The 13,963-nt window shown below is 44.6% G+C and overlaps 1 protein-coding gene across 2 annotated transcripts in view; it reads left to right on the top strand.

Annotated features, from left to right (window-relative positions):
- TRMU (tRNA mitochondrial 2-thiouridylase) overlaps window positions 1-13,963 on the top strand; it is a 497,373-nt gene that overhangs the window by 269,003 nt on the left and 214,407 nt on the right. The gene's annotated exons all lie outside the window — the stretch shown is intronic.

Below are 13,963 nucleotides of genomic sequence, written 5' to 3'. Positions count from 1 at the left end.
TCACCCCCTGAAGGGCCCATCTCTATACCAGAAGAATGCAGAGTTCCTGTAATCATGGCTGCACAGGTAAAAACCACACTCTCCAAAGCCAAGAACACAGCATCCATGGGACCTGACAACATCCCAGGCTGTGTTCTACATGAACTACAGAACGAACAGGCACCCCACCTAAGTACTATATTCAATCATAACCTCACCTCAGGCTTTGTGGCCACTGAATGGCGTACAGCGATGGTTATTCTACTCCACAAAGGGGGATCCACCACTGACTCCGGGAACTACTGCCCCATTAGACTGATGAGCCTGGTCTGCAAGGCCATGGAATGTATCATCATGGAACTTGTAAACAAAGACATTGGTAATCTCCAAACTCTGGACCCCCACCCAGTTCAGGTTTGTAAAACGCAGATCATGTCTCCTAAACCTGATAGACTTCTTTGAAGCAGTCACCAAAGCCGTAGATGAGGGTAAGGTGGTTCATACAGCCTATCTAGATCTCGCCAAGTCTTTCGACACCATCCTCCACTCTGGAATTATAGATAAACTCACTAAACTAGGTAAAAATCCCTATGTCTCAAGATGGGTTGCCAACTGGCTCACTGACGGAACCCACACCTGTGAAAGTAGCAGAGTCCAAATCTGACTTCAGACCAGTGACAAGTGGAATACCACAGGGTTCAGTTCTGGGTCCTCTCCTGTTTGGAATCTACTTCTCTGAAGTACGGGCTAACACAGAAGGTCTTTGGCTAATGAAGTTCGCAGATGACTGCAAACTAGGAGCCATAATCGAAACTCCTAACAATGTGGGCATCCTACAAAAGGGCCTCACTGAGACAGATGCCTCGTGTCAAAGCCATGGCCTCAAGCTCAATGCCAAAAAGTGCATTGTCACCCCTTTTGGTAAAAACTCTGTGCTCATGAGCTACCACATAGGAGGTAGTCTACTAACACCAAAAGTGTGGTAAGAGACCTTGGGACACAGGTGGACAGTAGTCTTTCCTTTGATAATCACATCACCACAGTAGTCAGGAAATCCTTCTACGTGGCACACCTCATCACAAAAGGTTTCTCATCCAGGAAGAAAGAGATCCTGTTTCACTGGTGTAGTCATCACACTTGGGTTATTTGCCTGCAGGTAGCCCACAGTCGACCCGAATACCAGAGACTTAGTATTTCTGCGTTTGTTGCTGTCACTCCAAGACTGATGTCAGATCGTCAGGGGTATAAAAACAGGCAGCCGACGCCATTACATCACTCTTTCTTGCCAAAGAGCCCAAAGCAGAAGCAGTTTGCACAAGTGCCAGTTGGCTGCTACCTGAGTTTTCGTTTCTGAACTGAATCGTCCTGAAGTCTTCTAAAGCTAAGTACCCCGTTGGGGATACTTTTTTCTTGCTCTAACCGATGTCAGAAAAAGTTAACAATTGTCTCACCTGTGGAAAACAAATACCACACTGAAATTTCCATTCTTACTGTGTCACCTGTTTATGCCCAGACCACGACGTTCCTTGTTGTCGGTTTTGTACTTTGTTCAACGCCCGAACTATTCATCAGGCCCTTATTGTGGTCAAATACTTTTGCGCTCGATCTTCATATTCCGAAATGGCTGCAGTAAGCCACCTGACTACTGATCATCTGAAAAAACGTAAGGATAAAGACGGAGACCGTACAGGTCCAAAACTGCCAACGACGCTTCTGTTAAGTTAGTCGCCAGTACTCAGTGAGGCACTTTCGCAGCCCCTGATGCCCGATTCTGTGGATTCGCAGGCCGCTACCGAGACCCGTTTGGAGTCTGGTATGCCACGAGACTCTTCTTTGACTATGGAACCTGCGGATGTCTCTACCTTGGATGGGTCCAGAGCTGTTGTGCAGGCACCGGCTTCTGAGAAAGTTCTTCGCACTACCGATACTCAACACAAACCGACGACTTCTTTCACGTCTTCAGTTCTGACTAAAACTACCATGTTTCTAAGGGCAAGAGTACTAGCTACACCTAAAAATCCAATGACCCAAACTCAAGCACCTGTTTCCTTGCCACATCAAATGCTTAAAATGGCAGAAGACCTGATTATGCTGATTAGGGGAAGCCAGCCTTTTCCTGCTAAGAGAAAGAGACCTGTCCCCAGCAGCTTTACCAGACCAAGAGTCCGACGACTCTGAAGTTTCTGAATATGAAGACATGCCTTTATCTGCTTATGAGGATTCAGAGGCAGAGGAATCCATTCCCTCTGCTTCCTCTCCAGAGGATTTCTCTTTTGGTGAAACCCTACATACTTTAAGAGAGCATTTCCACTGGGAATGCCAAGACTATCCTCAGTCCAAAAAGGGACTCAGAGAATTTCTAGATTTGCCACAACATAGACCTGTAGCAATACCTCTAGTTCTGGATGTTGTGGATGATGTCTTTATGGAATCCAGCCTAACCTCTGATACTTTACACCCTGCTCCAATAAAAGCAGACAGGTACTACAGAGTCCCTGACTCTCAAATTTCTTTTCAAAAAATTCTACTGCTGACTCTGAGGTCATTTCCCAGGGGCCTAAAGATATAAAAGCAACTACAGCTAAGAATCCCACTCCTTCGGACAGGGATTCCAGAGCTTTAGACAGATGGGGTGAAAAAGTATACACCTCTGCAACTCTTGCCATTAGTGCATTGAATTGCCAGTTTCACATGCTGAAATACCAGCAACATATTATGTAATGTATTAAGCAAAAAGTATCTACCTTTACAGACTGTGCAGAAAATAAAGAATTACAAGAGCTTATGCATTCTGCAAGCCAAGTCAGCAAGCATACTTTGCAATGTGGTTTCAACACCCTAGAAGCACCTTGCAGGGCAGCAGTCACTGGTTCTGTACTGAAAAGGCATGCTTGGCTTAAGGAGCAGACTTTGCCAGACCATGTCAAATCAAAATTACTAGACACTCCTTTGAACAAGGACAATCTGTTTGGCACCAAAGCAGAAGAGGTTCTAAAAAAGATGGAAGAAAAGGCTAAATCTATGCAGACAGTCAAAGATTTCTTGCAAGTGCAGCCTCCTATATTCAGTAGGCATTGCCCCTCGAAACATTGGCCCTTTCCAGCCCCCTGAAGACCATCTCAAACTAGACCCAGGAGAAACAGACCCCCCCCCCCCAGATTTCAGTCTCAGGGTATACAGAGATCTAAGCAGTGGAGTGCCTCCACTTCAAAAACAGGGAGTGCTAAGCCACCCTTTTACAGAAATAATTCACAATGATTTCTGTATTCCTCTCCTCACCTCTGCCCAACTTCTTGTGCCCCCTAGGAGGAAATATTTGCCCATCATGCAAAAACTGGACCTCCATCACCAAAGACCAGTGGGTCCTCAACATTGTATTCCAGGGGTACAAATTTTACTTCCACTCACTGCCAACCCCAAAAGGGTTCCCAGACCTTCCTCCAAACCAGTGGGCAGGGGCACAAAACCAAATTCAATCCCTCCTCTCCATAAGTGCAATTCAACCTGTTCCGGCATAACATATAGGTCAAGGGTTCTATTCCAGACTTTTCCTGGTACTCAGAAAAGAGGGTACTTGGCGCCCAGTCTTAGATCTTTCCACTCTAAACACCTTCCTGGTGGTACCAGAATTCAAAATGCTCACCCTTCAGCAGCTTTTTCCTATGCTATCCAAAGATGCCTGGTTAGCCACCCTAGACCTAAAAGAAGCCTATGTGCGCATCCCTATCAGGGACTCATGCAGGAAATACCTATGTTTCAGGGCAGGATCTATGCATTATCAGTTCTCTGCACTTCCCTTTGGCTTATCCACTGCTCTCAGAATATTCACAAAATGCTTGGCTCCAGCCATTGCTTATTGCAGACAGAGAAAAATTCAAATTTACCCATACTTGAACGATTGCCTGATTCAGGCGGACAGTTAGTAACAGCTGCTGCAGCACCTGACATTTGTAAAGAACCATCTGACCTCCCTGGGGTACACTATCAACGAAAAGAAACTCAAAACTAGTCCCCAGTCAAAAGATTGTATTCCTGGGAGCAAGCTTGGACACAGCATCCCAAATGGCATTCCTTACTCCAGAAAAACAAGCCTATCTGACAGGCTACTTCGCTCAAATGGCCACCAGAACCCAGCTATCCACAAGGAAAATCCTGCAGGCCCTAGGGTTCATGGCCTCTTCCATCCTACTAATTCCATATGCCAGACTGCATATGAGGAAACTTCAGTGGTACTTAAAAAGTCTTTGGTGCCAACATTCTCAGGATCTGGAAACTGTAATACCTTCTCTAAGGACAGAGTTCCTTTGGTGGGCAGCATGCAACCACAACAAGGGACTTCCCTTTACTCAACTCCACGGTGCCCAGACCCTAACCACAGACGCATCAGACTATGCCTGGGGGGGGCACACCTGGACGACAAGTGCATTCAGCGCCACTGGAGCCTAAGTCAATCTCATCTGCATATCAACCAAAAAGAGATGCTAGCTGTTCAGCACTCTGACAGCTTTTACGTCTCTACTCTCACCAGGATCCCTGCTGATGAAAACGGACACCACCACAGTTATGTGGTACATCAACAAGCAGGGGGGAACACACTCTTACCCACTCTGCAGGTTAGCCATGGCCTTGTGAAACACGGCCTTGGACATGCAGATTCTTCTGCAAGCTCAATTCCTGCAGGCAAATAAAACTCTCTGGCAGATGACTTAAGCAGAAATCTCTTAGACCCACATGAGTGGCAATTAGACCCCAGCACCTTCAGTATTCTAATCCAAAAATGGGGGACCCCAGAGGTGGACCTCTTTGCCTCCCCCTGCAATCACCAGCTCAGCAAATTCTGCACCAGGACACCTCACAGCAGGGCCTGGAAAGTGTATGCCCTATCCTTTCAGTGGGAAAACCTATCTATATATGCATTCCCCCCTCCACCTCTTCTCTCAAGAATATTACTCAAGATAAGACAGGACAAACCAAGAACAATCCTGATTGCTCCAGACTCGCCATGCCAGCACTGGTACCCACTACTGCGCAGCCTGGCACCTACCCCAGATTCCAACCCTCCTAACTCAGCAGGGGGGACAGATCTTGCATCTACAACTGCAAACCATGAATCTTTCAGCCTGGCTTATTCCTAAAATTCTCCCCAGTGACCAGCCTAAGCAAGCAGGTACTGGATGTCATTCTTGAAGCCAGAAGACCCAGTACAAGGAAATCCTATGCTGATAAGTGGAAAATGTATTGTTCCTGGACTCAGTCTAAAGGAGAGGACACACCAATGCCCTCCTTACCTCTAATCCTGGATTACCTAGCAGACCTACTCCACAGAGGCCTGTCCTTCTTCTCTATTAAGATCCATGCCTGTGCCATTTTGGCTCATTACAGCACTGAGCCACTTATATTCTCTCACCCTCTTATCAAACAGTTTCTGAGAGAAGCAAACAACTTAAGGCCACCAAGAAGAGCACACCCCTGCTTAGGACCTTAACTTTGTACTGGAAAAGCTCATGCTACCCCCCCCCTTTGAGCCTGCAGTGTCAGCAGAGTTAAAGTTCCTCTCTTTGAAAACAGCCTTGCTTCTGGCCATCACTTCAACTAGAAGAGTCTCTGAGCTTCAAGCATTTATGGCTGTGAAACCCTTCATTATTTTCCATGCTGACAGGGTTTCCCTCAGGACTAACCTTTCCTTTATGCCTAAAGTGGTGTCCAGTGTGGCTCTAAACCAATCTATTCATTTGCCAACTTTCTTCCCTAATCCTCAAAATAAAGGGGAAAGGATCCTGCACTCCTTGGACGTGCACAGAGAGCTCAGATTCTACTTTGGTAGGACTAAGCCCTTCAGGAAATCTGACCAGTTACTAGTCAGCTTTGCACCAGGGGCAGAGAGCAAGGCCATTTCAAAACAAACTATATCCAAATGGATAGCACATTGCATCCATTTCTGCTACAAGCACCATGGGAAACCAATCCCTCAGGGGGTCAGAACACATTCCACTAGGGAAACTTCTACCTGTACAGCATTCCTCAGGTGAGTCCCTACCAGGGACATCCTGGAAGCTGCTACCTGGTTTTCTGTACACACCTTCACCAAGCATTACCACCTATCTATCTTTTCCAAATCCAGGGCGGGTTTTGCAACAGCAGTCCTGCAGGGCATACTAGCCAGGCCCAACTCTTCTTGACTGCCTCCACCCTTTCTTTAGCTTTGGGAATCAACCCAAGTGTGATGACTGCAACAGTAAAACACGAAGAACATAGTACAGTTGTGTACACTTACATAAATGTAGATGTTCGAGTGTATTCACTATTACAGTCCTGGTTTCCCCTCCCTCCAGCCCCCTTCTGTCTCTCTCCTCTCTGTTTATTACTCAACCCCCTTCAGGGGTATTGGTATTTACTTTTTACTGGTGGTGTTTTCCTCACCATGACTTAGCTCCCTGTTGGTGGGCTCCTGACATTTGGGGCAAGAAAAACTGATGCAATGGCGTCGGCTGCCTGTTTTTATACCCCTGAGGATCTGACGTCAGTCCTGCAGTGACAGCAACTGACGCAGAAATACTAAGTCTCTGGTACTCGGGCCAACTGAAGGCAGATAACCCAAGTGTGATGACGGCAACAGTGAATACACACGAACATTTACATTTATGGTAAGTGTACACAACTGTACTTTTCCCTCTACTCATCACTCATTAGACCCATTATAGAGTACAATGCCTCTTTTGGTATGTACCTCACAAGACATCTGCAACAACTGGAAAGGCCAAGAAATACCTCACAAAGAGGATTACCGGCCTCAAACAGATGCCCTATGCAGACCGTCTCAAAAAACTCCAGCTTTACTCCATCACATATCGCCTACTCAGAGGCGATCTCTGCCTAGCATACAAAGCTATAGGTTCATAGGTGGGTACCAGGCTATTGGCCCTAGGGCATAATTAAGCCTAGCCAAAATGTTTTGACTTGCGCCTCCCATGTGATTTAGTTACCTGCGCTTCTGTCGAGCAGGGACACAGAAGTGATTCCTGGGGTGAATTAAAGAGCGCCAATGAGGAGCTCTGCCTCACATACATGGGGACCTTATTCCAGAGCAGGGAGAGTCTCTGGGATACTAATCTATCCCTCCAACAAGTCCTGTTTATTATAGAGGTCAGGCTAAGGTCCCTAGAGCTTGTAGCTCAGGTAGATTGGGTTTTCCTTAGGTGGAGCATTTCTAGCAGTTCAGGGTTTGACATAGCCTTGTATGTTAGGCAGAGATCACCTCTAAGTAGCCGGTATGCAACCGGATACAGTTGAAGTTTTTTAGCCTGGTGGCATAGGGCATCTGTTTTAGGCCCGTTATCCTCTTGGTGAGGTATTTTTGAGGCCTCTCTAGTGGTTGCAGGTGTCCAGTAAGGTACATCCCAAATGGGGCATTGTACTCAATGATGGGTCTAATGAGTGATGAGTAGAGGGGGACAATAACTTCCTTTTTTCTAGATGCAAACCCCTTTGTGATAAGGTGGGCCATGTAGAAGGATTTTCTAACTACCTTAGCGATGTGGTTATCGAAGGAGATGTTACTGTCCACCTGTGTCCCTAGGTCTCTTATCACACTCTCTGTGTTAAGTGAGCTGTCATCTATGTGGTAATTTGTAGGTACTTGTTTTTTCCCGAAGGGGATGACAATGCACTTTTTGGCATTTAGCTTGAAGCCATGATTTTGGCACCATGTATCTGTTTCAGTGAGACCCTTTTGAAGGATATCTACGTCAGTAGGAGTCTCGATTATGGCACCCAGTTTGCAGTCATCTGCGAACTTTGTTAGTCATAGTCCCCCTGTGTTTGCTTGTACCTCGGAGAAGTAAATACCGAACAGGAGAGGTCCCAAGACTGAGCCCTGGGGTACTCCACTTGTCACCAGTTTGGAGTCGGACCTAACGTTTCCTGTTTTCACTGTACGGGTTCTGTCCATGAGCCAGTTAGTAACCCACCTTGTAATGTAGGGGTTTATATTTAGGTTATTGAGTTTGTCTATAATTTCCGAGTGGGGAATGGTATCAAATGCTTTTGCAAGGTCAAGGTATGCCGTGTGGACCACCTTTCCCTCAACAATTGCTTTGGTGACTGTCTCGAAGAAGTCAACCAGGTTTAGAAAACATGACCTGCCCTATACGAAACCAAACTGAGTAGGGTCCTGAGTCTGTAGGTTCCCAATGTTGTTGTTTATGAGTTCCATGATGATGCTCTCCATGGCCTTGCAGACGAGGCTCATCAGGCTGATGGGGCGATAGTTCCCGGGGAAAGTGGTGGCTCCTCCCTTGTGAAGCGGGATGACCATTGCCATGCAACACTCAGTGAGCACATAGCCTGAGTCGAGGCTGTGGTTGAACATGGCACTTAGGTGAGGGATTAGTTCGTTTTGACGTTCATGTAATACACAGCCTGGGATGCTGTCTGGTCCCATGGATACTGTGTTTTTTGCTTTAGAAAGTGCCGTTCTCACCTGGGTGTCTGAGATTTCAGGGGCAGCGCAATCTTCTGGTATAGATATGGGCCCTTTAGGGGGTGAGGGAGGGGTAAAGTTTGCACTGAACCTATCTGCCAGTATATTGGCAATATCAGTTGGTTCCGTGAATTTTGAACCATTCTGTTGTAGCTCAGAGCAGATCTGAGAGTTACCATTTAGGTTCTTGACTTAACTAAAAATGCTTTCTGGTTGTCCCTGGTGTCCATTGCGATTTTTCTTTCAAAGCCTCGCCTTTGAGGATTTAATAAGGGATCTTAGCTTTTTGCCGAGGTTGGTCAGGGAGCTCTTCCCTTCCTGGGTTTTTACTCTTTTTTGTAATAATTTCTTCCTTCTTTTATAGAGCTTGTTTATGGCCGGGGTCCACCAGACTGGTTTCCTTTTTTTTGGAGGAATGGGTCCTGGTTTTGTTTGGGATAGCACGGTCCATGCATTCATGCAAGTGCTTGTAGAGTGCTTTGTGTAGTCTACAGCAGATTCAACCAAGTTGTTATTCTGCGTGGGATTAACGAAGTTTGCCACCTCTGTCTTAAGTAGCATAAAGTTTGCTTTGGAGAAGTTTTTCACTGTGGTTTCCTTGGGGGGGGGGGGGTGTGATAAGTTTATGGTCTACTCTAACCAACGAAGAATTTACTTAAAGTATGGAGCACTTGTCCCCCACGTTGGTGATGACCAGGTCCAGTATATTGTTGCCCCTTGTGGGGGTGTTGATAAGCTGGTCCAGGGCATTTGAGTTAATATATTCCAGGAAGCTTTGGGCAAAGTATTTGTGCTTGAATAGTTTTCCCAGTTGATGTTTGGGTAATTGAAGTGACCCAGTATTAGGGTGTTTGGTTGGACTCTCATGTTTTACAGTACCTTGAGGAACAAGGAGTGGGGGTCTTGGGGCAGGGAAGGTGGTCTGTAGCAAGCTATAGTCTGGATTGCAGTTTTGCCCATTGTCAGTTGCACTTGGATAATCTCTGAGGCATCGTACTTTGCAACTAGTCTGGAGGTGTGGTTATCCTTGATGAATATGGATACGCCACCTCCCTTAGTGTTTCCGTCTCGGTTTTGTGGCCGAAATATGTGGTATGAGTTGTAGCCCGGAATCGCTGGGGTGCTCTCTTGAGCCTTGAACCAGGTCTCAGTTATTGCACAAATATCGATGTTCTCCATTTTGAGTAGAGCCTTGAGTGAGTGCATTTTGAGGATGTTCATCATGTTTCACTGTTGCAGTCATTACACTTGGGTTATCCTGCTGGCAGGCTACCCGCAGTTGGCCTGAATTCCAAAGTCTAGGTCCGGCGTCGGTTGCTGTCGCCTCTTCCCAGACATCAGTGCGCCAGGGGTATAAAAGATGCAACCGACGCCATTTTCTTCAGTCTTTCTTGCCGCTCGCTGGGGTGCTCTCTTGAGCCTTGAAACAGGTCTCAGTTATTGCACAAATATCGATGTTCTCCATTTTGAGTAGAGCCTTGAGTGAGTGCATTTTGAGGTTTAAACTCCTGGCATTGAGCAGCATTACCCTCAGTTTTTTGTCACTGGAACTTATTACGGTGGTGGGTTTGTCTTTTGAGCCTTGCCTAAAAAAGGAACTATAGGGGTGGCAAGAGCCTTGGCCAGTATCCTGAATCCCAGAGGTGACAGGTGCAAGCCATCTCTGGCGAAGCATCATTGCTTGTCAAGCATGTCGTCCCAGGCAGACAGATAATGGATCCCCTTTGAATGACACCAGAAGCTTAGCCAATTGTTGAAATTTATCATTTTTTCCTTGTACTGAGGTATCATTCTTGGTGATGGTAAGATGCTACTCAGGGCTAGGGTCATACCTGCCTTGGTTACATGATCGGAGAGCTCTTCCATGTCTCTTTTCATGTAGTCCAGGAAGGTACCTCTCAGGTCATTCACACCAACATGGACAATGACAGAGTCATATTTGTACTTGTTATGGAGGGACCTGAGTGCTTTCGTGATGTGGCAGATTCTGGCGCCCGACAGGCAGCTGACAGTAATGTTTTCTTTGTCCAGCCTGGTGAGTGGGACATCAGTGTGCCTGACTATGGAGTCCCCTATTACAAGTGTGTTAGGTATGATATTATGCTTTATGGACTATGGTTGTGTGGCACACTGGTTTTGGAAGTTATGTATCGGTTGCTGTGTGTTTGTGGGTGGAGGTTGCTTGCGTGTCTGCTTTGAAGGTCTCTGTTATTTCTGCAGATTTTTATTTAGAGCCTCCGAGTATGTCTTTGTGTATGTATGTGTAGGATTTGCAGTTGCAGGTGTGGTGGGTCTATGTGTAGTATTGCAGGTTGTTACCTTCTGCTCTTGACTGTCTATTCCAGTCGTGGCTGGAGAGAGCTTTGTATCTGGTTTGACTGTGTAAGTGCATCTCTCGCATATTTTGGTGTAATTTGGTAGGAGGAGAGGGTTGCCTGTATACATGAGGCAGTTGTGACATTGCCTCAGGATGCCCAGATTCATCAGGTGGACAGGAGAATACACTGGGAACTGGCCTTTGGACATAGCTGAATGGGTTGAGGAACTTTTTCTAGTTTGAATGGGTTGAGGAACATTTTCTTGTTAAGCTGGTAGGGGAGGGTAGTTTGACTGTTCCCTACACAAATGTGGGGGTTGATTACTGTAGTTTTAGTGCTTCTGTCATTTGTTGAGCAAGTGTGGGTCTGAAAACACTGATTTGAGTGCTAAAACTGAAAGAACTGGCTAGTATTAAAGGAAAAACTGAAGAGCAGACTGTGGAGCCGGGGATAGTTTAACCCTAGCTAACTGCCGCTGTGCTATGCACAAAAACCACACAAATGCGGTTTTTATATCAGAAAGATAAGAGAGAGAAATTAGCCCAAAATGGCCAATAAAACTACAATTTCTGGACTGAAACCACTCCTCCAAGGACAGGTAGGCTGTTCAAGCTCCCCACTCTCACTGGTGAACAGAGTAACTTCCGTAAGGTATGGGCAACACAGAAACTTAAACATAGTCCAGATACCAGCAAATATCTGAAAACTGGACTTTTGTAGCTTAGAAAGGCGGGAAATAGAAAGATTTTTTTGTAATATAACAGATACAACAGAAGAAACACTTTTAAAGTATAGAAACAGCTATCGCACTTGTATATGAAGCCAAATACAGTTAAATAATGCAATATAAGACAAAAACGACTTTTTTTAAGTGCAGGCAGTAAATAAGTACAAATGCAGTTGAAAACGAGCTTCTAGAGCATCAGTAAACACCAGAAACCGAGCATTTAGGCGGAATTAACAATAAACAGCAAGAAAAAACAGAAAAAAGGTACTTAAACACTCCAAAGTCTCTCAGTTCTCTCTCTGGTGCTGTATGACTCTGCATGACACCTGGGCAGGATGTTGCTGAGCTGATACAAGCGCAAAAATCACGCAAATGCGGTTTTTATATCAGAAAGATAAAAGAGATAGAAATTAGCCCAAAATGGCCAATAAAACTACAATTTCTGGGCTGAAACCACTCCTCCATGGACAGGTAGGCTGTTCAACACTCCCTACTCTTACTGGTGAACAGAGTAACTTCCTTCTATCCAAGTAAGGTATGGGCAACACAGAAGCTTAAACACAATCCAGGTACCAGCTGATATCTGAAAACCAGACTTTCTAGCTTAGAAATGCGGGAAATATGAAGATTTTTATTTTTGTTTTAAAACTATAATAGATACAACAGAAAAAAACACTTTTAAAGTATAGAAACGGCTATCGCACTTGAATATGAAGCCAAATACAATTAAATAATGCAGTATAACACAAAAACGACTTTTTTAAGTGCAGACAGTAAATAAGTACAAATGCAGTTGAAAACGAGCTTCTAGAGTATCAGTAAATGCCAGAAATCGAGCGTTTAGGCAGAATTAACAATAAACAGCAAGAAAAAACAGAAAAAAGGTACTTAAACACTCCAAAGTCTCTCAATTCTCTCTCTGCAGGACACCCGGGCAGGATCTTGCTGAGCTAATACAAGGGCAAAAACCACGCAAATGCATTTTTTATATATAGAAAGATAAAAGAGATAAAAATTAACCAAAAATGGCCAATAAAACTACAATTTCTGGGCTGAAACCACTCCTCCAAGGACAGGTAGGGTGTTCAACGCACCCTATTCTCACTGGTAAACAGAGTAACTTCCTTCTAAGCAAGTAAGGTATGGGCAACACAGAAGCTTAAACACAGTCCAGGTACCAGCAGATATCTGAAAACCAGACTTTTCTAGCTTAGAAATGCGGGAAATATGAAGATTTTTATTTTTTCAAAAATATAACAGATACATCAGAAAAAACACTTTTAAAGTATAGAAACGGCTATTGCACTTGAGTGTGAAGCCAAATACAATTAAATAATGCAATATAAGACAAAAACAACTTTTTAAAAGTGCAGGCAGTAAATAAGTACAAATGCAGTTGAAAACGAGCTTCTAGAGTATCAGTAAATGCCAGAAATCGAGCGTTTAGGCGGAATTAACAATAAACAGCAAGAAAAAACAGAAAAAAGGTACTTAAACACTCCAAAGTCTCTCAGTTCTCTCTCTGGTGCTGTAGGACTCTGCAGGACATCTGGGCAGGATCTTGCTGAGCTGGTACAAGTGCAAAAACCATGCAAATGCATTTTTTATAACAGAAAGATAAAAGAGATAGAAATGAGCCCAAAATAGCCAGTAAAACTACAATTTCTGGGCTGAAACCACTCCTCCAAGGACAGTTAGACTATTCAAAGCTCCCCACTTTCACTGGTGAACAGAGTAACTTCCTTCTATCCAAGTAAGGTATTGGCAACACAGAAGCTTAAACACAGTCCAGGTACCAGCAAATATCTGAAAACCAGACTTTTCTAGCTTAGAAAGGCTTGAAATAGGAAGATTTTTTTTTTCAAAAATATAACAGATACAACAGAAAAAACACTATTAAAGTATAGAAATGGCTATCGCACTTGAGTGTGAAGCCAAATACAATTAAATAATGCAATATAAGACAGAAATGGCTTTTTTAAAGTGTAGGCAGTAAATAAGTAAAAATGCAGTTGAAAACGAGCTTCTAGAGTATCAGTAAACGTCAGAAACCGAGCGTTTAGACGGAATTAACAATAAACAGCAAGAAAAAACAGAAAAAAGGTACTTAACACTCCAGAGTCTCTCAATTCTCTCTCTGGTGCTGTATGAATCTGCATGACATTTGGGCAGGATCTTGTTGAGCTGATACTCACTGACATTTACTGTATGTTCACATACACTTACTGTTCTCATTTGCTGTGTTCCCTCCGAGCTATGTAAAACCCAGAGCTGTTGGACATGCTCCACTTGAAGAAATCCCAGTCCCTCTGAGCTACACGCTCTAGGGACCTAAACCTTGTCACCACAATAAACAAAACATGCTGGAGGGATAGATTCCTGTCCCAGAGACTTCCCATACTCTGGAACAAACTACCTATCCATATCAAACAAAGCTCCTCATTAGCACTTTTCAAGAAA

Source organism: Protopterus annectens, chromosome 11.part0 (genome assembly GCF_019279795.1).
Source record: "Protopterus annectens isolate FY-2018-M chromosome 11.part0, PAN1.0, whole genome shotgun sequence".
NCBI classification, from domain to species: domain Eukaryota; kingdom Metazoa; phylum Chordata; order Ceratodontiformes; family Protopteridae; genus Protopterus; species Protopterus annectens.
This window is presented reverse-complemented; position numbering and strand designations above follow the sequence as displayed.